Genomic DNA, 22143 nt, shown 5'->3' with positions numbered 1-22143 from the left:
TTAGGTCACATTTCTTCCCCATTCTGATTTTGGACTGAACATCTTGACCTCTTGACCATGCCTGTATGCTTTTATGCATTGAGTTACTGTGAAATGATTGCCTAATTAGATATTTGCATCAACAAGCCAGTGTGCAGGTATACCTAATAAAGTGGCCACAGAGTTTGTCCATTCAGAAGTCTGATGAAGGAGAGAAGAAGCTGTTACTAAAAGATAGAGTGTGTGTCTTCAGCCTTTTGTACCTCCTCTCTGATGGTAGAAATTAGAAAAGGGCATGTCCTGGGTGATGGGTCCTTAATGATGGACGCCTTTTAAACATGGTGTTGTGGTGTGCACTGGATCCAAATGCAGAGGAACAGGAGACTTTCTCAGGGTGGCTGCTGGCACCAGGAGCAGTGGGTTGCAGGCCTACACCTCGAGCCAGGAATGGCTGAATGACAAAATCCCCAAGAAGAGACAGAAACAATGTTAGACATAGGACTATGAACATAAACTTAGAGGGACGACTGAGTGACACCATGAGACAAATCATTCTCTATAACGCAATGGGGTTTCATTATAGATCTCACTAGAGAATCCTTTAGATAATCATGGAATGTGATAAACAGGTGCCAGTCACAATTAACTTGACAAGGGAAGTTGAGTAGAGGAGCAGAGAGGTTCTTCTGCAGTTGTACAGGGCCCTGGTGAGACCCCACCTGGAGTATTGTGTGCAGTTTTGGTCTCCAAAATTGAGGAAGGACATTCTTGCTATTGAGGGAGTGCAGCGAAGGTTCACAAGCCCTTCTGATTGTGGATGATCAGTCATGATCACAGTGAATGGCGGTGCTGGCTCGAAGGGCCAAATGGCCTACTCCTGCATCTATTGTCTATTGATAAGATTAAACCAAAAACACAAGGGCTTAAAGACTCTATTTAGGATAACAGTAAGTAAATACAGGTGCTCGAGAAACCAGGAAGATCAATGTTCTACCTTCAGGGCTCAGGACAGATAGCCTCAGTGGTCAGAGACTTCCTCAAGCTGAAACCCAAGTGGTACCGTGGCTACTGTCTCTTTTCTTGAATCAGGAAGTGTGGGTAAAGCCAAGCAATCTGAACTGGTGACACCTGTATGGTTCTGTTGGTCAGGTGAAGAGAGCAGTCATGATCTTGTCTCCTCTGTGGCCCTATCTTGTGGACAGATAGTGGAGCATACTTGTTGAGACATGAGAAACCAGAAATGCTGTAAACTGGAGCAAAGGCACACAAACTTCTGGAAGAAATGGAGAAGATAAGCACATTGTGGACTTGGTGGTGTTGCGGTTAGTGTAACACTGTTACAATGCTGTGTAGGTTTCCTCCTGGCGCTCCAGTTTCCTCCCATATTCCAAAGACATACAGATTAATTAGTTACTTGCTCACATCGGTATAAATGGGCGGTGCGGACTTGCTGGCCATAATGAGACCATGAAATGATTACATGTAGGAGCAGACTTAGACCATTTGGCCCATCGAGTCTGCCCCATTTAATCATGGCTGATCCAATTTTCCCTCTCATCCCAATCTCCTGCATTCACAACATGTCCCTTCATAGATCTAACAATCTCTGCCTTAAATATCCCCAATGACTTGGACTCCAAAGCCGCTTGTGGCAATGATTTCCACAGATTCACCACTTCCTGACTAAAGAAATTCCTCCTCACACCCATTCTAAAAGGATGTCCCTATATCCTGAGGCTGTATCCTCTGGTCTTAGACTTCCCCACCCTAGGAAACATCCTCTCCACATCCGCTCTATTGAGGCCTTTCACTATTCAATAGGTTTCAATGAGGTCACCCCTCATTCTTCTGAATTCCAGTGAATACAAGCCCAGAGCTATCAAACACTCCTCATATAATAAGCATTTCAATCCAGGCCTGTTAACATCCTGTATCTTTAAATAAACTATATTAAATATAAATATTAAACATAAGCACTTAATGGATAACACACAAAAATTTTGGGGAATCTCAGCAAGTCAAGTAGTATCTGTGGAGGGGAATAACCAGTTGGCACTGATTTCCTCCGGGTGCTCTGGTTTTCTCCCACATTATAGATACCTGTGTCAGGGTGCTGTTTATTAGTTAAAAAGGTTAAAGTCTGTCCCGAGCCTTATAGGCTCAACAGGCCAGTGCTTATGCCAGTTTCCGTGGCGTGAAGTGACTGAGACTTCCCCCTGGATAGGATGCCAGTCTATCGCGAGGTTAACCCCCAGCATTTTGCCGGTACCCGTTTTCAGCTGGGTGGACTGGAGCAATGTGTGGTTAAGTGCCTTGCTCAAGGACACAACATGTTGCCTCGGCAGGGGCTCAAACTTACGACCTTCAGATCGCTAGTCCAATGCCTTAACCGCTTGGCCACGCGCCACACTCTGTTTATTGACTACACCCAAAGTTTAACACCATCATTCCTAAATTCCCGATGAAAACTTCCAGAACCTGGGCTTCTGTACCTCCCTCTGCAACTAGATCCTTGACTTCCTAACGGGAGACCGCAGTCTGTGTGGATTGGTAATTACCTCTCCACCTCTTTGACAGTCAGTAATGGAGCTCAGCGATGTGTGCTTAGCCCACTGCTCTAATCTCTCTCCACCTATAACTGTGTGTCTAGGCATAGGTCAAATGCCATCTATAGATTTGCTGATGATATTGTTGGCAGAATCTCAGATGGTGACAAGCGAGGATACAGGAGCAAGGTTGCTAGTTGAGTGGTGTCACAGCAACAACGTTGCACTTACTAAAGAGCTGCTTGTGGACTTCAGAAAGCATAGGACCAGGGAACACACAGCAGTCCTCACTGAGGGACCAGAAGTGGACGAGCAATTTCAAGTTCCTGGGTGTTCCTCACCTGGTCCCAACATATCGATGCAGCTGTAAAGAAGGCAAGTCAGCAGCTACCTATGTTTCATTAGAAGTTTGAGAAGATTTGTTTTGTCACCAAAAACACTCACAAATATCTACATGAAACATGGGGAGCATTCTAATTGGCTGCAACACTGTCTGGTATGGGGTTGGAGGCGGTGTGACTGCACAGGATTGAAAAAAAGCTACAGAGATTTGTAAAATTTGTCAGCTGTATCATGGGTACTAGCCTTTGTAGTATCCAAGATGTCTTCAAGCAATGGTGCCCCAAAAGCCAGTGTCCATCATGGAGGACCTCCACCACATAGGACATGCCCCCTTCTCATTGTTACCATCAGGAATGAGGTCCAGGATCCTGTAGGGACATGCTCAATGATTCAGGAACAGCTTCCTCCCCTCTGCCATCAGATTTCTGAATGGACATTGAACCCATGAACACTACCTCACTATGTTTTTTCTTGTACTGTATTTAATTTAATTATTTAATATATGTTTACTGTAATTCACAGTTTTTTTTCCCTATAATTACCATGTATTGCATTGTACTGCTGCCACAAATATAACAAATTTCACGGCATACACCAGAAATATTAAACCTGATTCTGACATTCCAAAGGCGTACAACTTAATGGGTTAATTTGGAATTTGGTTACATGGGTGTAATTGCACAGCATGAGCTCACTGGGCCAGGAGAGCCTGTTTTCGTGCTGTGTCTCGAAATCAAAAAAAGTAGAAAATTGTTCTGGCCTACATATATCCCACAATCAGCATCACTTTTAAAATTAGCATATTGTCTGATCATTGTCACATTCTTACATGCTGAAAACTCCCGCTGGTAAAAGAAATTGGCTGTTGCATTTCTTACAAAGTGAATAAAACTGCAAAAAAACATTCTTTTTGTTGGAAGGGCTCAGAATTTCCTGAGGTTGTGGAAGACTCATTGAAGGGAGAGGCCAGCACAGTCCTGGGATGTGGGCAGCCTGTAAATGACACCACGCTTCTGGCCCAACAAAGCATGCCAACAATGCACTAACACTAACCCGTATGACGTTCGGAATATGGGAGGAAACCACAGCACCTACAGGAAATCCACGTGATCATGCAGGGAGCTTGCAAACTCCTGATAGTGATCCGTGGTCACCTATGCTGTATTAGTGTTACCATGGTCAAAGTCAAAGTAAATTTATTATGGATGTGTGTTTCTGTCATCGACAAAAACAATGTGGTGTGCAGGATCACCAGTGGAGGCTGCAACAAAAACTACATCGGTCAGACAGGACGTAAACTCTCTACGCGTTTTATGAGAACACAAACCGGTGGTGTGGAAACATGATCCACTATCATTGATCTCAATTCATGAAGACCGAGGACATCACTTTAACTGGGACATCCTGGAGTTTCTCGTGCAGGCGAACATCAAGCAGGCAGGAGAATTTTTAGAAGTGTGTTTCTCTTCTGATAACTCCGTAAACAGACATATTGAAATAGATGCCATCAACAGACCCCTAAGAGCCAAAGAAACGCGAGCCAATAGAATTCAAAGGTCAGCTGAAGGGGTAGCCAATCAGGACTGAGGCAAGAGAACGGGACCTATATAAACGTGAGCATTCCCAGAGAGAAACACTAACAACTGCCCGCTAAGGATGTCACCTCGACTGGTGATGAAACATCTGCAAGCTAATTGGCAAGCTTGGTGAAACGCCTCAACCCCAGCTACCAGTATAAGTCACCTTTTCGTGTACAACCTTGAGATTTGATTTCTCACAGACATTTACAGGAAAATAAAGAAATACAAAAGAATTTATGAAAGACTGGACATTAACAAAGACTGACAAACAACCAATGTGCAAAAGAAGTCCAATTGAGTAAATATATAATACAGAGAATATGAGTCGCAGAGTCCTTGAAAGTGAGTCTGCAGGTTGTGGAATTGGTTCAGAGTTGTGGTAAGTGAAGTTATCCAGGCCAGTTAGAGAGCCTTATGGATTGCGGGGTAATTTGATGGGCCAAATGGCCTAATACTACTCCGTTATAACTGTTCTTGAACATGGTGTGTGGTATACTGGGAACAGAGTGTTAGGCAGCATCTGTGGAGAGAACAGTTGACTCTTTGAGTCGAAGACTGAAAAGGAAGGGAGAAGAGGCCATGCCACTTACAGGCAAATGCAGGAATTGAAACTCGAACACTGGTGTTATAAAGTATTACACAAACCACTGCGCTATCGTACCCCCAACTGTGACCATCCCGTAGGGGGCACGGTATTATAACGGTTAGCGTCAGGCTTTACAGTGGGAGGTTCCCAACCATTTTTATGCCATAGTCACCTTCCATATCAGGAACCCCTGCTTTACAGGGTCTTTGCAAACAGCCACTCCTAGTGGCTACCTGTATAGGACTGTAGGAACAATTGGCCAGTGGAAATGGTAGGGGCGGGTTTGATTTCAACACTTAAGAGAAATTCGGATAAGTACATGGATTGGAGGGGTGTGGTGGGCCATCTTGCGTGTGTGGGTCGATGGAAGTAAGCAGAATAATAGTTTGCCATGGTCTAGATGGGCCAAAGGGCCTGTTTCTGTACTGCAGTGCTCTATAATTCTATGACACTATTTAATATTGGAATTTTGAGCTTGGGGAACAATTGGCTGTTTTGAGTGAGTATCTCTTCTGTCAGTAATTGTTTCGTCAGTGTGATCTGTAGGTTAGCCCTCAGTGACATAGAAGTCCAGGCCTCCAAAGGAAATTGCATTGGCCCCACGTGATACCTCGTCTTACTTCAGCCCTGCACACAGATATTTTCTATGTTGTCTGGGAAGGAGAGATATAGAAGTCCCTTGACTTCCATAAAACTAATGCTAGTGTTTGCCTTCTATCAGTCTGGTGACCACTGGCAGACAATGAGCCCATTGAGGCTGATCAGTAAGTTCACAGAATGATCGCAGCTCCTCTGTCACTGGACACAGTGTGATCTTGTCAGTTTGGATGATGGCCTGAGGTGTTAATTCAGAGGGGAGGAGGAGCTGGGTGTTAGACCGTGGAATCCAATGTTCTGCTGGGTAAAGAGTCCCTGTATGTCCCCCCTGTGGGATGTGTGGGTTTTCTTCGGGTTTCCTCCCACCGTCCAAAGACGTACGGGGAAGGTTAGTCATTGTTCGGGTTAGAGGTTGCTGGGCAGCGTGGCTCAAAGGGATGGAGGAGCCTATTCCACACTGTATCTCTAAATTAAATAAAGACGGCAGTCAGCATGATCCAGACGCCTAGCAGTTAGTGTGACACATCCCTCTTTACGTCAGCGGCACAGCAGTAGAAACTGCATGCAGTTTCAAAGTCGTGGGAGTGCAGACCTTGCACAAAGGGGCAAGTAACCTCATGAAGATCCCACCAACCCTGCTCATGGACTGTTTGCCCCACTTCCATCGGGGGAGGGGGCAGACGATGTAGTATCCACACCAGGACCAGCAGATTCAAAAAGAGTTACTTTCCCCATGCCGTAAGGCTGACCAACACCTCCACCCGCTAACCCAACCACCACTACTTTACCATTTTTTATCAGTCATCTTATGTACAGTCACTCCTGTGCCTAGACTCACTTTATGGACTTGCAAATAAGTTCCTCCTTTTCTCAGTACTGAAAGCAGTGTCCTTGGATGCTAGACTCTTGTCCCGATGGAAACAAGGAGGGTAGTGTTTAATTACCTGTAGTAGATGGGAATACAGAGTCAGAATCAGATTCACATTCATCACTGACTTAGATGTCTGAAACTTTGTATTGTTGCAGTCATACAGTGCAAAGTCATAAAATTACAATAGATCACAAATATAAGTAATTAGAGTAATTAAAAAGCAAAAACGAGAGGCTGTCCATGGATTCTTGGACCAATCAGAAATCTGATAGTGGAGGAGGGGAAGCTGTTCCTGAATTTTTGGGTTTTCAGATTCCTGTCCCTCCTCCCGAATGGTAGTTACAAGAAGAGGACATAGCCTGGATGATGGGTGTCCTTAGTGATCGATACCTCCTTCTTGAGTTGTTAACTTTTCAAGATACCCTTGAAGGTTGGGGAGGGTTGTGCCCATAATGGAGCTGGCTGAACCTACAACCGTCGGCAGCCTCTTGCGATCCTGTGCATTAGAGCTTCTGTACAAGGTAGTGATGTGACCAGTCGGAATGTGCTCCACCACTGACCTGTAAAAGTACATTAAGTGTGTTATAAATCTTTATGTACAAATCTTATTTGAAGTCACAGTCAGAGCATCTCTTGAAGAGCAGATTGGCCTTCAGGGGCTGTGTGGCTGGCACCTGCTTCTAAGTCATATGTTTGTGTACAATAATTAATTTTCCGCCATTGAACTAAGCATAAGGTTCAGTAGGAACTGAACACTGCAAATCAGCACAGTAGCACAGCAGTTTGGGCAATGTTTGTTTCTTTTACAGTGCCAGCAATCAGCAATCAGGGTTCAATTCCCACTGCTCTTTGTAAGAATTTTGTATGTTCTCCCTGTGACCAGAGGGGTTGCCTCCTACGTTCGAAGCATGTATGGGCTAGTAAGTTATGGGAATGCTATGTTGGCACCAGAAGCTTGGTGACATTTGTGGGCTGCCCCAGCACAATACACGGACTGCGTAGGTCGTTGTCGAAAATGGTGCATTTCAGTGGTATGGTTTGATGTTTCAGTTCACATGTGACAAATAATCTTTAATTTTTAATTTGAATATCTTCTAGTAATAGTATTTGTGAAACAGAATCTTCTTTTCCTTTTTGGGTCAGCCATGATGAAATGGCAGAATAAACTTGATGGGCCAAATGGCCTAATTCTGCTCCTATAGCTTATGGTCTTCTTAAGCCCATCACCCCGACTGGGGCATAGGGTGCCAACAGCAGCTTGCCAGATCCTCTGTCCTGGGCCAATAGAAAGTTGATCGGCCCTGTGGCTTCTACTTTCACCATATGACTTTATACGCCTTCTAGGCGAAGATTTTCCTCACTCAGGGATGAGGTCTTTGGAGCTTCCGTAGCTCTGGTTTTTTTTACTGGATGTCGTGCTAGCCTCATGTCCAAACTTCCTCCTTTCGCAGCCGGGCGGGACGGTCCATGGCAGAGTTGTGGAACAAAATGCAAAGTCTTTATTCTGTCACCAATGCATGTTCATCTCGTACAACAGTAGACAAAGTTCTTCCCAGTTGTTATTTTGGTGGAGTGATGTGATGCTACCAGGAAAATGCTTGTAAGTGTCAGTTCGAGCTTCAAAGTGCCCAGCATTAAACAACCGGCTGTAGGAGACTGAATGATTGGAACATGTTGGACATGATGAGATGCTGCTAAGTATATAGATTTCTTCTCCGTCTGCCTCGGCGGAGTTAGGACTTCTGAGAACACACGCCCGCAGGCGTGAAGAGCCCTCCCACATCTTATCAAAAGGGCCACATTTCTAGTTGTGTCCGAGTTACTTTGTGCATAAGCTATTCGATCTTGTTCAGCTTCAAACCTACATATGATCCAGCAGTGGGAATTACTGAATGAACAGTTTGACAACCTCTGATAGAACAGAAACTCAAGACTGCAGATTGTTTAATATTATTTCCAGTACATTAATGTAAAGGAGAATGAAATAATTATTGTTACTCCAGATCTGATGCAGCACAAAAAAACACACACAATGAGATTTTTAAAAAACAAACTAATAAAAAGAAATACGATAAATATAAATACTTAAGATAACATATGCATAGAATGATAAAGTGAAGTTATGTACAGGAATCATAGAGTCACAGGGCATGGGAACAGGTCATAGTCCTGAATTAACATCCATTTAATACATGCCAGGCTATTATTCTGCCTAGTCGTTTTGACCTGCACCTGGACCATAGCCGTCCATACCCCTCCCATCCATGTACCCATCCGAATTACTCCTAAATGTTGCAATTGAGACTGCATGCGTCACCTCCAGTGGAAACTCATTCCACACTCTCATCACCCTCTGAGTAAAGACGTTCCCCTCAGGTTCTCCTGAAATACTTCACCTTTCACACTTGCCTATGAACTGTGGTCCTAATCTCAGCTGACCTCAGCCGAAGAGGCTTGGATTCCGTGATGTGTGGAAATGTGTCTACACCTCTCTGCAGATTTCTGTGGGTCTAGTAGAACATTTGTTGTACCAAGCCATCATGCATCCAGATAATAAAATTAAGATTTTCTGCAGACGGTGGAAATACAGAGCAACACACACAAAATGCTGGAGGAATTCTGCAGGTTAGGAAGCATCTATGGGGGGGGGGGGGGAATAAACAATGTGTCCTGATGAAGAATCTCAGTCCGAAATGTTGACTCTTTTGACTCTTTATTCATTTCCATAGATGTTGCCTGAGCTGCTGTTCCTCCAGCATTTTCTGAGTGTTGTTATGAATTTAATAATATTATGGGAGTTCATTTATTTGCCTGGGTGTCCATAATCTATAACCTGGGCATTCTGCAGATCTAATTTCTATACTGAATGGTTGCATCACAGTGGAGAGTGTCAGCAACTTTAACTTCCTCTTTGTTATCATTTCAGAGGACCTGTCTTGGGCGCAGTATTAAGTACCATTAAGAGGAAAGCACAGCTTTCAGAATGTCATCTAAAACTTTGACAAACTTCTGTAGATGTGTGGTGAAGTATATATTCACTGGTTCTGCCACAGCCTGGTATAGGAATACCAATGCCCTTGAATGGAAAAGATATGACCCAGTCCATCACTGGAAAAACCCTCCACACCATTGAGCCCATCTACCCGAAGCGCTGTTGCACGAAAGCCACATCCATTATCAAAGACCTCCCACCATCCAGGCCATGCTCTCTTCTCACTGCTACCATCCAGAAGGAAATACAGGAGCCTCAGGACCCATACCACCAGGTTCAGAAACAGTTATTACCCTTCAGCCATCAAGCTCCTGAACCAGAAGGGATATTAAATTTCACTCAACTTCACTCACAGCAATGCTGAACGGTTCTCACAAACTTTGGATTTAACTTTTAAGAACTCTTTAACTAATAGGAGAAAACGTACCAGAAGATTTTATATACAAATGGGAATCTAAATGGATACGGGAAAAGAAAGAATCTCCTATATTAAAACATTTGATTGATTTATGGAATAAGATAAATGTTGATGATGAGACAAAAAAATCTTTATTAGCAAAGAGATCTTTAATTCAAAATAGACTTATTCCTTTCACAATGGACAATCAACTTTTATATAATTGGATTCAAAAAGGGATTAGATATATAGGGAATTGTTTTGAAGGAGGTATATCAATGTCATTTGATCAATTAAAGAATAAATATAAAGTATCAAATAACACTTTATTTTGATACTTTCAATTAAGGGCTTATTTAAGAGAAAAATTAGGTCAAACAATGTTATTGCCGAAACCTAATGAAATAGAAATTTTAATTCAAAAAGGAAATATCAAAAAAATTATATCTTGTATGTATAATTTGATTCAAAAACAGGCAATTAAACAAGGAGTCCATAAGTCAAGACAAAAATGGGAAAGTGATTTGAATATTAAAATTGAAGAAACAAATTGGTCAAGACTATGTCTTGATAGTATGACAAATACAATAAATGTTCGGTAGTATAGTGCAGATATAGTATATATAGTATAGATTAGTGCAGTATAATTTTCTACATCAATTATATATGACACCACAAAAAATAAATAAATTAAATCCAAACTTATCGGATCACTGTTTCCGATGTTACCAGGAAACTGGTACTTTTTTACATTCTACATGGTCTTGTTCTAAAATTCAAACTTTTTGGATAAATTTAAGACTTTTACTGGAACAAATTACAGGAACACAATTTCCTCATAATCCAATATTACTCTTATTAGGTGATATTGAAGGGATAAAACCGAAACTCAAACTAAATAAATACCAGAAAGAATTTATAAAAATTGCACTGGCAGTAGCCAAAAAAGCTATTGCAGTTACTTGGAAATTGGATACATATTTAAGTATAGACTCTTGGAAGAAAGAAATCTATGGTTGTATTCCATTAGAAAAAATTACTTATAATTTAAGAGATAAATATGAAACATTTCTGAAAATCTGGAGCCCTTATTTACAAAAGACAGGATTAAATCTATAGATGTTCTGAAGATGAAACAATTGGTTATTTGGGGAAATAAATAAATATACATATTAAAGTTATTACGAATTCCATGGAGCATGTGGAGATCTTCCAACAACCAGGCATTCTTTCTTTCTTTTTTTTTCTCTTTTTCTTTTTTTTCTATAGGGCAGTTAGGGGGGAGGGGTTAAGGGGAGGGGGGAAGGGTTATATACTTTTTTTTTCCATACTTTATTTTGTAACTACTTAAAAATGCAATAAAAAAGTTTTCAAAAAGAACTCTTTAACTCATGCTGTCAATATTTATTGATTATTATTTTGTTTATTTTTCTTCCTGTATTTGCACAGTTGACCTTTGCACATTCACTGTTTGTCCACCTTGAGTGTGGTTTTTCATCGATTCTATTGTGTTTCTTCATATTTCCTGTAGACGCCCACAACAAAATGAACCTCAGGGTTGTACGGTATTGTGTAAAAGTCTTAGGGACATATATAGAGCACCTAAAGCTTTTGAATAGGACTGTATTTGTCAACATGGAGCAGAGAGTGAGTTTGTAAATCTGTTGGGGGCAAAGAATGTTGGGAATGATGAGGATGGAACATCATGGGACAGGTATGGGGCAGATGGCACAGAAGGAGTTCCAGGGGCAGGGGGTTATGCATTCACAGAGACACCCAAACACCCAGGCCTGGGGCACCAGGCGAGGTCATTTGATTCCACTGTTTATTCTGCTCCATAGATGCTGCCTGACTGACTGAGTTCCTCCAGCACTTTGTCTGTGTTACGAGGGTATTGCTTAAGTTAGAGAGCATCAGACATAAGGGAGAGGATGGAAAATCTTAGGATGTTTTCTCCAGAACAGGAATTCTCAACCCTTTTTATGCCATGGACCCCTACCATTAACCAAGGGGACCATGAACCTCAGGCTGGGAACCCCTGCTTTGGAGTTTCAAAGGCTGAGAGGAGACCTGATGGAGTTCCTCCAGCATTTTGTGTGTGTAATTCTGGAGAGCACACAGTTTAGGTGAGGGGAGAAGTTTTAAAGGGGATGTACAGGGCACATATTTTTTGACACAGACAGTGGACCGTTCCTCAAATGGGCTGTTGGGGAGAGTGGTGGAAGCAAATATGGTAGTGGCTTTGAGGAGACTTTGAGTTTGACACATGGATACTCAGGGAATATGAGGATATGGGTCCTGTTCAGGCATAAAGAATATAGTTTAATTTAGCATCAACAACCAGTAGTGACATGATGGGCCGAAAGGCCTGTTCCTGTGCTGTATTATTATTTGTTTATTTAGAGACATTTTGTAGAACCGTTCCTTCTGGCTCAATTAACTGCTCCACCCAGTAATCCACCTATTTAACTCCCGCCTAATCTCAGGACAATTTACAATGACCTATTAACCGGTAGATCTTTGGACTGTGGGAGGAAACCGGAGCACCCAGAAGAAACTCACGTATTCTGTGGGGAGAACATGTGATGAATTTGCTTACAGAGGATGGCAGAACTGAGCACCAAACAGGGGAATGCCCCGGGCGGTAATCACGTTGTTCTAACTGCTACACTACCATAGTGACCACAATGTTCTCATTCACTTCGTGAGCAATGCTCTGATTAAAATGAAGCATCTCAAATTCTTAAAGGAGACACGTCCCTCCCAATTAGAAATGAAAAGCTGAGGAAGGAGAGATGTTTACAGTTATGTATTTGTCATTTGTCATGATGAGCTCATTCTGTCAGGGTCAAGGCAATCCCCTCTCGTTTATTGTTCTGTCACAGTCCATTTCGTACGAGGGAATTGAAGAAAAGGCCTGTGGATTGTGATGTGAGGACTCTAAATGCTAAGGCCCTCTGGTTATTTTCAAACCGATGAAGTAAAAGTTTAACGAAAATCATTCATCACAAACGCTGTTAGTATTTTCCCACTGAGGAACTTACCATCACCCCCACCGGAGCAGAAGCCACTGACAGCAGCTCACCAGAGTCCTTTGACCTGGGCCAGTCTCTCAAGTTGTCCCTGAGCATGGCCCACCTTCCTCTCCCAGGCTGAGGCCTTTGGAACTTCCGATGGTATTGCTTAGCTCTGGGTCACTCTCCCCGTGACTCCCCTTCTTTCACAGCTATGCTTAGGACCATCCATTGCAGAGTTCCACCAAGGAAGATTATGTGTAAATTTCCCAGGGATAATACGATGAATAGGAGACTCTAGGATCGACGTAAAGGGTAAACCTGGTCCGACCGGGTCTGCGAACGTTAACCTATGCCCCTTACGAACCACCCCCACAAAGAAAAAGTAAGACATCTCACTGAGACTGTGGGAAATAACTCCTGGAATTAAACAGTCTACACTTCTTTTAATTGTTTTTAAATCTAGGAACTGACATCTTAAGCTCTGAATTGTCAGCTCCTGAGAGGAGTTAGACAATGCTTAAAGCAACAGTCCCTGCAGAATTCACCGTGTTATCATTGATTTGGGACCGACGTGCTGTAGAGAGCCAAGACAGGGAAAGAAACTGCAGCAATTTTCACTGCCATTGTAATCATTTGCAAAGAAATGGTTCAGCACTGCTGGGAATATGTTAAAAATGGGTTTTTTTCCTGCATGTCCCTGCCTCCCTCCTCTCTGTCTCTAAGAGAACGAAATGATCTGTTTGAAGGGAACAATTCCCATGACTTCATTTGCAAAGCACTGAGCTTCCTTCTGCTTCCTTTTATGCTGAGGAAAAATGGCAGTAATCATTAATAACATTTCCTGTCAGCGACAAAGAAACCCTCATTGTCCTGATGTCTTGCCAGTTTAATCGTGTGCATTCACCTAGATGTTAACTATTTTGAGACAGTTTCAATGCCGGGCTCGGATTTCCCACACCAGGTGCTATATAATTCTGAAAAGGCAGTAAATGGATCTTTTTTTTGTTGTTGCTGTTATTGAGGAGGGGGCATATGAATATGTAGTGGTACTGATTGGCAGTCTCTCGTCTTATTCCTTAAAGGGGGTCTGTCGACGCTGAGTCCATGAATTCACTGCCCTCCCTTGTCTGGACTGTCACCTTAGCTCCACACGTCAGCAGAGGAAGGTGTTGACCTGCGGAGGTGGGAGCAGCAGTTGAGCCTGGAGTCAAGAGTCTGGAAGATGGACATGGCGAGACTTTGTGTGGCTCCTTGTGGTACGTTTCAATGTTACAATCAGTTCTACCGCTTATGATGCATATCGATCTTATATCAATCAGATATTGGTCTTGATATGTGTATGCTTGGTGTGGGCTGGATGTCGTTACCGTTGCATAAACATGTGCACAAGAGGTCATATCAGGCCAAATCAGCCATTTTGGATTGGCAGAGTAGGATTTGCTCACAAAATATTTCGTTTGTTATCTGCAAGTAGTTTTTCATTGATTCTCCGCTATACCTACTCATGGGGAAGGCTTCAGGAATAAATCCCGAGGACAAATCCAGAGCTGAGGTCCTGAAGGTGGTCTTATGTTGAGTTCAGTACTGACTGACAACTCCCGCTACGCCACTGGTGCCAAATCGTATCGGTCTCTGCCGTTCCTGTGAATTCATTACCCGTGCGAAGAGGTGGAGCCTGCTGCATGGGCAACAAGTTGCTCTCCATATTGTACTGCCCTGGCTTGCTTACTGGATTGTGTATCCTATAGACAGCTAGGACACAACACCCATGGTCAACCCCAACCAAAGGAGGGCTTTCATCGATTTTATTGTATTTCTGTGTTCAACTGTGAATGCCTGCAAGACAACAAATCTCAGGGTGTATATGATGACATATATGTAGTTTGATAATAAATTTATTTTGAACTTTGAAATGCTAGAGGAACTCAGCAAGTCAGGCAGCATCTGTGGAGGGGAATAAGCAGTCAATGTTTCAGGCCGAGACCATTCGTCAGAGTTAGGATCTGGCTGTGTGGTCATTATAGCCTGCTCTACCACATAGAAAGATCCTGGCTGGTCCAGCCTTGCCCTCCTCTCCTTTTCCCTGCTTGCTCTCTATAGTCCTTGGGTCCAGAATTCTTTCTCTGCTTTGAGTGTGTTCGGTGATTGAGCTCTCAAAGTTGTTTGAGGCAGAGAATTCCACAGGAGAGCCAAGGGACTGGACCCTGGAGCAGTGTGTAGTCACTCGGAGGAGCTCAGCAGGCCAAGCAGCAACAGTAGGCAGAAAGGAACTGTCGGTGCTTGTGCTCGAAACCATATGTCCATTTCAAGGTGGTCAGGTAATGAAAATTAGTCATCACAGGATGCTGCCTAGATTAGAGAGATGAGGAGAAGCTAAGCGAGCCTGGGCTTTTTCTCTTTGGAGCGAAGGAGGATGAGAGGTGACTTGATGGAGGTGTACAAGATGATAACTGGCATAGTTCGCATGCACAGACACAGACTTTTTTGCTCGGCAGAATTGGCTAATATGAAGGGGCATCATTTTAAGGTGATTGAAGAAAAGTATAGGGTTGGTATAGGTCAGGGGTCGGCAACCCGCGGCTCCGGAGCTGCATGCGCCTCTTTCAACTCTGTGCTGCGGCTCCCTGTGGCTTTGGAAAATAAATGAGTATTTAATTAAAATGTATTTTATGTTAGTTTGTTAGTTTTTGAAATGTAATTCTAAATTTGAAGATTATGGTGATCTTGTACAATCTAAATAAAACGTTGTGGCGACCCATTTCCTGGCACATCCGAACCGGCTCACAATTTGCCAGCGTTCTGGCTAAGGGTGATAGCCTACGGGGGTTTGTGAGTACGTGTCTTTTGGAGCATTCGCGCCCACGGGGGGCAGGTTGAGAGAGGCTTAAAAGCAAGGCTGTGGAGTTCGAATAAAGTTATCTTTGACTGCAGTTTAACCACTCCGTGTCGTTATTTTAGCGCTGCGTGTAGCACACTGCTACAACGTGTTTTTATCGCTATTAATATACGTCACCACTGCCAATGGCTGACACCCGCCAGTGCGTGATTTCTTTTAATTTTTCGATCCAAGGTAGGCTAACGATGTAGTAACCTTCAACCCAACGTCTTTTTTTCGGAGTTCAAAATGTTTTTGTTGCATGCAGAAATGTAATTTCGTTTGCTCTGCAGGAGTTCATCGATTTCATAAATGTAGTTTGTTTATACATAGCATAAAGGCAAAAAAAAACGTATGCAGTGTTATTTCATTTTAAATGTCAAACGGGTTTTGTGGCTCCCAGTGTTTTCTTTTCTGTGGGAAGCGGGTCCATATGGCTCTTTCAGTGGTAAGGGTTGCTGACCCCTGGTATAGGTAGTCAGAAGTAGGTTCTTCACATAGAGAGTGGTAAGTGCATGGAACTCACTGCAAGGAGTAATGGTGGATGTGGTTACTGTAGGGACATTTAAGAGACTTAGGCAGATGCAATGGACAATGAGGAAATGAAGGGAGGAGGTTAGATTGACTTTAGGTTAAAAGTTTGGCACAGCATTGTGGGCTGACGGGCCTGTACTCTGCTGGGGTGTTTTATGCCCTATGTTCCACAAATACCCTTGTTTTTTGTACTTGATATGTGGTAGTGAGCAGCCATCTTGACCCACTCCAGTCCTTCTGGTAAAGGCATTCCACAATCACATTGGGGAGGGAGTTCCTGGATCTAGGTAGGACCATAAGAAGCCTCCAAAGGAAATTGCTTTGGCCACACGTGGTACCTCGGTCTTACTTCAGCCCTGCACACAGATATTCTCTATGTTGTCGGGAAGGAGAGATATAGAAGTCCTTGACTTCCCTAAAACTAATGCTAGTGTTTGCCTTCTATCAGTCTGGTGACCACTGGCAGACAATGAGCCCATTGAGGCTGATCAGTAAGTTCACAGAATGATCGCAGCTCCTCTGTCACTGGACACAGTGTGATCTTGTCAGTTTGGATGATGGCCTGAGGTGTAAGACCATCGAATCCAGTGTCCTGCAAGTAACACGGGAAGTTAGTGGGTTACGTAAGGCTCTCTGTAAACCGATTGTTCCATTATTCAGGAGTGTCTATTTTCCATGGCTGCTCTTGTTATGCCACTCTGCCTTTCTTTCTTCATTTTATTTTAAATTAGAGTGTGGAACCGGTACTGAGCTGGCCCACCCAGCAACCCACCTATTTAACCCAAGATTAATCACAGGACAATTTACAAAGATCAGTTAACTTACTAACTGGTACATCTTTGGACTGTGGGAGGAAACCAGAGTTCCCGGAGGAAACCCACGCACACACACGAAGGAGTGTATAAAGCTTGCTTACAGACGGCATTGGAATTGAATTCTGAAATCTGTGCCTAGAGCTGCAATTGCATTGCGCTGACCAGCACACTGATGTAGCACCCCATTTCCTATCATACTTCCATTTCATAATCCCATAAGAATAGGAGCGGAGTTAGGCCATTCAGCCCATCGATCTGCTCTGCTGTTCAATCATGGCTGGTTTTTTTCAAGCCCATTCTCCTGCCTTGTCCCTGTAAATTTTAAACGTCTTTACCGTTGAAGATCCTACCAATCTCTGTATCAAATTCAGCATCCATAGTTGTTTGTGGAGATGACCTCCACAGATTCACCACACTCTGTCTGAAGAAATTCCTCCTCTCCTCTGTTCTTAAGGAACATTCCTTCATTCTGAAAGGGAGGGGGTGTTCTCTAGTCTGAAACTCTTGTACTAATGGAAGAATCCTTTTCATGTAAACTCTATCCAGACATTTCAGTACCAGTAGGTTTCAATGCAAGACCGCCCTCACCCATTCCTTCTGAACTCCGTCAAGTACTGGCTATTTGACCCATGATATTATGTTCACCTTTTAATTTAATTCAAGATTAATCCTCTCGTTCTCCTTTGATCCAATGAGAAAGCCGCTAGCTTGCTCAACCTACCCTTGTACACCATGTTTTGTAATCCAGGCAACATCCTGGTAAATCTCCTCTACATCCCCTCTAAAGCTTTCACATCCTTCCTATAAGAGGGAAACATTTTGTAAGTTCCACATGGTCACAGGGAGAATGTACAAATCCTTTACAGACAATGGTGGAATTGAGCGCGGACCACCAGCACTGGAATAGCATTGCACTAAATGCTACACTATCATGCTGTAAATTAATAGAAAGTAAACTTGGTAATGAATGTGCGTGGAAATTGGAGAGGAAATGATCATGGTGAGACTGTACAAATTCCTACCAGATAGCAGTGGAATTGAACCCGAGTCACCAGTACTGTAACAGCATTACGTTAACTGCTAATCTACCGCACGGTCCATAACTCCTTGCAGGCAGCAGCGGGATTCAATCTAGGTCACTGGCGCTGTAACGGTGTACGCTAAACACTACGCCACCATGCTTTAAGATAATAGGGAATTCATTTGGTAATGTCTTTGTAATGCATGTGGAAAGAAACTGAATACCCATGTGGTCATAGGGAGAATGTACAGACACTTTATAGAGGGTGACCTGGGTCGCTGGCACCGTAATAACGTTACACCATGGACTCACTTTCAAGAGCTCAACAACTCCGGTTATGGACACTTATTTATTATTTCTGTTGTGTTTTTTCTCTCAGCTCCGCCTGATAAAATCAGAGGTGTGGGCACAGCTGAGCACACTCGTTTCTCAATTGCTAGGAATTTTTAGACTATTCTAGTGGAGTTCAGTATTGTGGCTTGCTGGAGATTTACGTAGATATTGATGTGTAGTCCTAATTGTTTAATGCAATTGTGTGGTGACTTTGGGATGATACCAGTCGTAGGTATGACTGACAGAACAATGAATACCCTGTTCATGTTCCAAAGTCTTTCAATTTCCTCTTTTAATACAGCATATTTCTGGTGTTTTTTGCTTACTGATTTCTGTTTATTGTGTGTGTTTGGAATGGGTCTATCTATAAGTAAGTTGTTCTTGCCTGTTTATCCTGTGATATTCTACCCGGACGGTTATTATGGATTGTCCTATCTGTAATATAATTTGTGGGACTCTGACTCTAAAACTGTTTATAGCAAGGTATGATACCTTTTATGAGTTTATAATTTTAAAGCAAGATTTTGGTGAATGATGTTTGCCTCTTGATTGTGCTTGTGCAAGTAATCAGATTGTGTTAAACTGCTAATTATTATTATTATTTCTTTCTGCATTTTCACAATTTGTTGCCTTTTGCACATTGGTTGTTCGTCTGTCTTGTTGGATGTGGTCTTTAATTGATTCTTTTGTGTTTCTTTGTACTTACTGTGAATACCCACAAGAAAATGAATTTCAGGGTAGTATATGGTGACATATATGTACTTTGATAATGAATTTACTCAGAACATTTTGAGCTATGCCACCATGTTACCCATAACTCTTACAGACAAGGGTGGGAATTGAACCCAGGTCACTGGCACAGTAATAGCATTACATTAAACTCCACCATACTGCCCCCAGTATCTCTGCAAAGATTCAGGAAGAATAATAGTTAATGTAAAATAATATTAAGCACATTTGATAATAAACAGAGCACATGCACGTAACCCCACAAACAGCAAAAGCTCCTGTATTCTTGTCAAGTGAGTTGAGTCAAGTGATTTGAAATTAACTGCTAGAAGTTGATGAAGACATGGTGACAAATGATAAAATCCCCAAGTATTGTGTAACGTCAGCGAGGTTTGTAGTTTTGATTTTAATTAAATTTTAATATAATTTAAATCCTTTGATTTCCATTTTTTAATATTCTGATAATACATTATTTGTATTTAATTGACTGAATCTTTGAAATTGCCTTCACTGAGCCAGATTTCAATGGGGCCAATTATATGAAGATATCATGGCATCTAATTAGATTTGAAGTGGGTTTCATGTTGGTCCTCTAACCTTGTTTACTCATTAAATTAACCTGTTTGCACTTGTTGCATTCTTCACTGGATTTTTTTTTACTCTTTCATTCTCTCCCCTTCTCCCAAGTTATTGTTTACTTTTCTTTCCGATTGTTTTGAAGATGTTATTTCTTACGAGGAGGTTCACAGATGTCTTCCTTTACTCTGCCAAGGTTACCATTTCCTGCATTAAAAAACACGGGCAATTTTCATCCTCGGTTACAGCACACACAAAACCTAGAATCAGAGAGAAATGCAATGTAGAAACAGGTTCTTCGGCCCACCGAGTTCATGCTGACCACCATGCACCCATTAATTCCGCATTCCAATGAACCCCTTCCCAATGCACCTCAGATTCTATCACATTTCTGCACACCAGGGGTAACACACAGTATTTAGCTATCATACCAGTTTTCTTCCTCTTCTCTGTTCCCAAGGAACATCCTTGTAGTCTGAGGCTATGCCCTCTGATCCTAGACTCTCCAAGTGTAGGAAACATCCTCTCCACATCCACTCCATCTTGGCCTTTCAATTTTCGAGGTTTCAATGAGATTCTTCCCCTCCCACCCCCACTTATAAACTTCAGGGACACACAGGCCCTGACCATGAAATATGCCTCATGTTAACCCTTTCACTCCCAGAATCATTCTCATGAACCTCCTCTGGACCAGCACATCCTTTCTTAGATAAGGGGCCCAAAATTTCTCACACTACAAGCTTGATCTGACCAATGCCTTATAAAGCCTCAACATTACACCTTTGCTTTTATATTCTTGTGCTTTAGAAATTAATACTAACATTACATTTGCCTTCCTTAGCACTGACTCAGCTGTCAAATTAACCTTCAGGCAATCCTGCACAAGGACTCACAAAACCCTTTAAACCTCTGATTTCTGAAATTTCTTCTCGTCTGGAAAATAGTCTACGCCTTTATTCCTTATAGCAAAGTGCATGACCATACACTTCCCTACACTATATTCCATCTGAAACTTCTTTGCCCATTTTCTTAAGAAGTCCAAGTCCTTTGCAGACTCAACACTACCTCTGTATCATCCACCAATTTGGCCACAAAGTTATCAATTCCACCCTACAGATTACAGATTATTGACGTACCACCTACAGATTGCTTCCAGACGGTGAAGACATTGGTTAGAATTGAAACCCGATCGGTGCAAAGCATTGCACTAATTGCTACACTAACATGCTGCCCCATATTTCCAATATATAGAAATCCCTCTTGGTTCACTACTCAGCATACCCCCTTGTCCCCAATGGACATAAAGTATCGATCAGCACAGCACATGGGCAGTTCAATGATCAAAGTAAATTTATTATTAAAGTACATATATGTCACCATAACCTTCAAGAGGACCACAACCTTGTCGGAGGGTTTGGAGGCTTGCGTGCCTCAGTGACCTGATAAGCTATGTTGGCTGGAGTCAGGGTCTTGTGCTTTGATTCTTGGTAGGGTCACCCATGCCAAACAGGTCAAAATGTAAAGGCCAGACTAAAAGTGATCCACCAGTCCTCCAGGTTCAGCGGTTCAGTTCAGGGATAACAGTCCAAAGATGTTAAAGGACTATAAGTTCAAAAGAAATCACCACACAGTTTCCACAAGTCCCCAGGGTCCCGACAGGCGCCGCCCAACTCAGCCTCGCAGACGCAGCACACAATGGAAGCTCCGTCGAAACCAGCCCTGCAGACGCAGCACACACCAAAAGTGACCTGAGTCCGTCGAAAGGACTCCGAGTCCATCGAACCTCCGAGCCGATCGAACCTCCGAGTCGACGACCATCCCCTCCGGCACAGCTTCTCTGAGCACCATTCTCTGCCGAGCATATTAAGACGGCCCCGCCAACGGCCATCGGCAACGACCCCGAGGACCGGGGGCCTGTTCTTCCCAGCAGAGTCCCGGACCTCGCAGCAGCAGCAGCAGCAACGAAGAAGGTCTTCCTGGAGATTTCCCGATGTTCCTCTGTGCTCCCACGTCCGTTTTCAATTGAGCCTGCACTGCTCAACTACACCCATGTCTTTGGACTGTGGGAAGAAATCAGAGCACCTGGAGGAAACCCACGCAGTCACTGGGAGAACGTACAAACTCCTTACAGGCAGTGGCGGGAATTAAATCACGGTCACTGGCATGGTAATAGTGCCATGTTAATTACTACAATACTGTGCTGTCCCTGGTTATAGCAGCAGAATTAAAATTGTCCTTTAGTCTGGTTTCCTTCAGTGATTGAGGTAGGAGGGGGTCTTGGATTATGTTGGCTGAGACCATGGTGGGGAGGCTGGTTTCTGTGGAGTGCTGAGTTGAGTCCACAATTCTCTGC

At 42.9% G+C, this 22143-nt stretch overlaps 1 protein-coding gene across 8 annotated transcripts in view; it reads left to right on the top strand.

Annotated features, from left to right (window-relative positions):
- Positions 1 to 22143, top strand: part of adgrl2a (adhesion G protein-coupled receptor L2a) — an 840245-nt gene that overhangs the window by 167230 nt on the left and 650872 nt on the right. For all 8 annotated transcript variants that reach the window (XM_059983762.1, XM_059983755.1, XM_059983763.1 and 5 more), the window contains exon 2: positions 13990 to 14163. The gene's annotated coding sequence lies outside the window, so the exon portion shown is untranslated. The remainder of the gene's footprint in view (positions 1 to 13989; positions 14164 to 22143) is intronic.

This window comes from Hypanus sabinus, chromosome 11 (assembly GCF_030144855.1).
Source record: "Hypanus sabinus isolate sHypSab1 chromosome 11, sHypSab1.hap1, whole genome shotgun sequence".
NCBI lineage: Eukaryota > Metazoa > Chordata > Chondrichthyes > Myliobatiformes > Dasyatidae > Hypanus > Hypanus sabinus.
The sequence above is the reverse complement of the archived record's forward strand: the minus strand, read 5'-3'. Positions and strand labels throughout refer to the sequence as shown.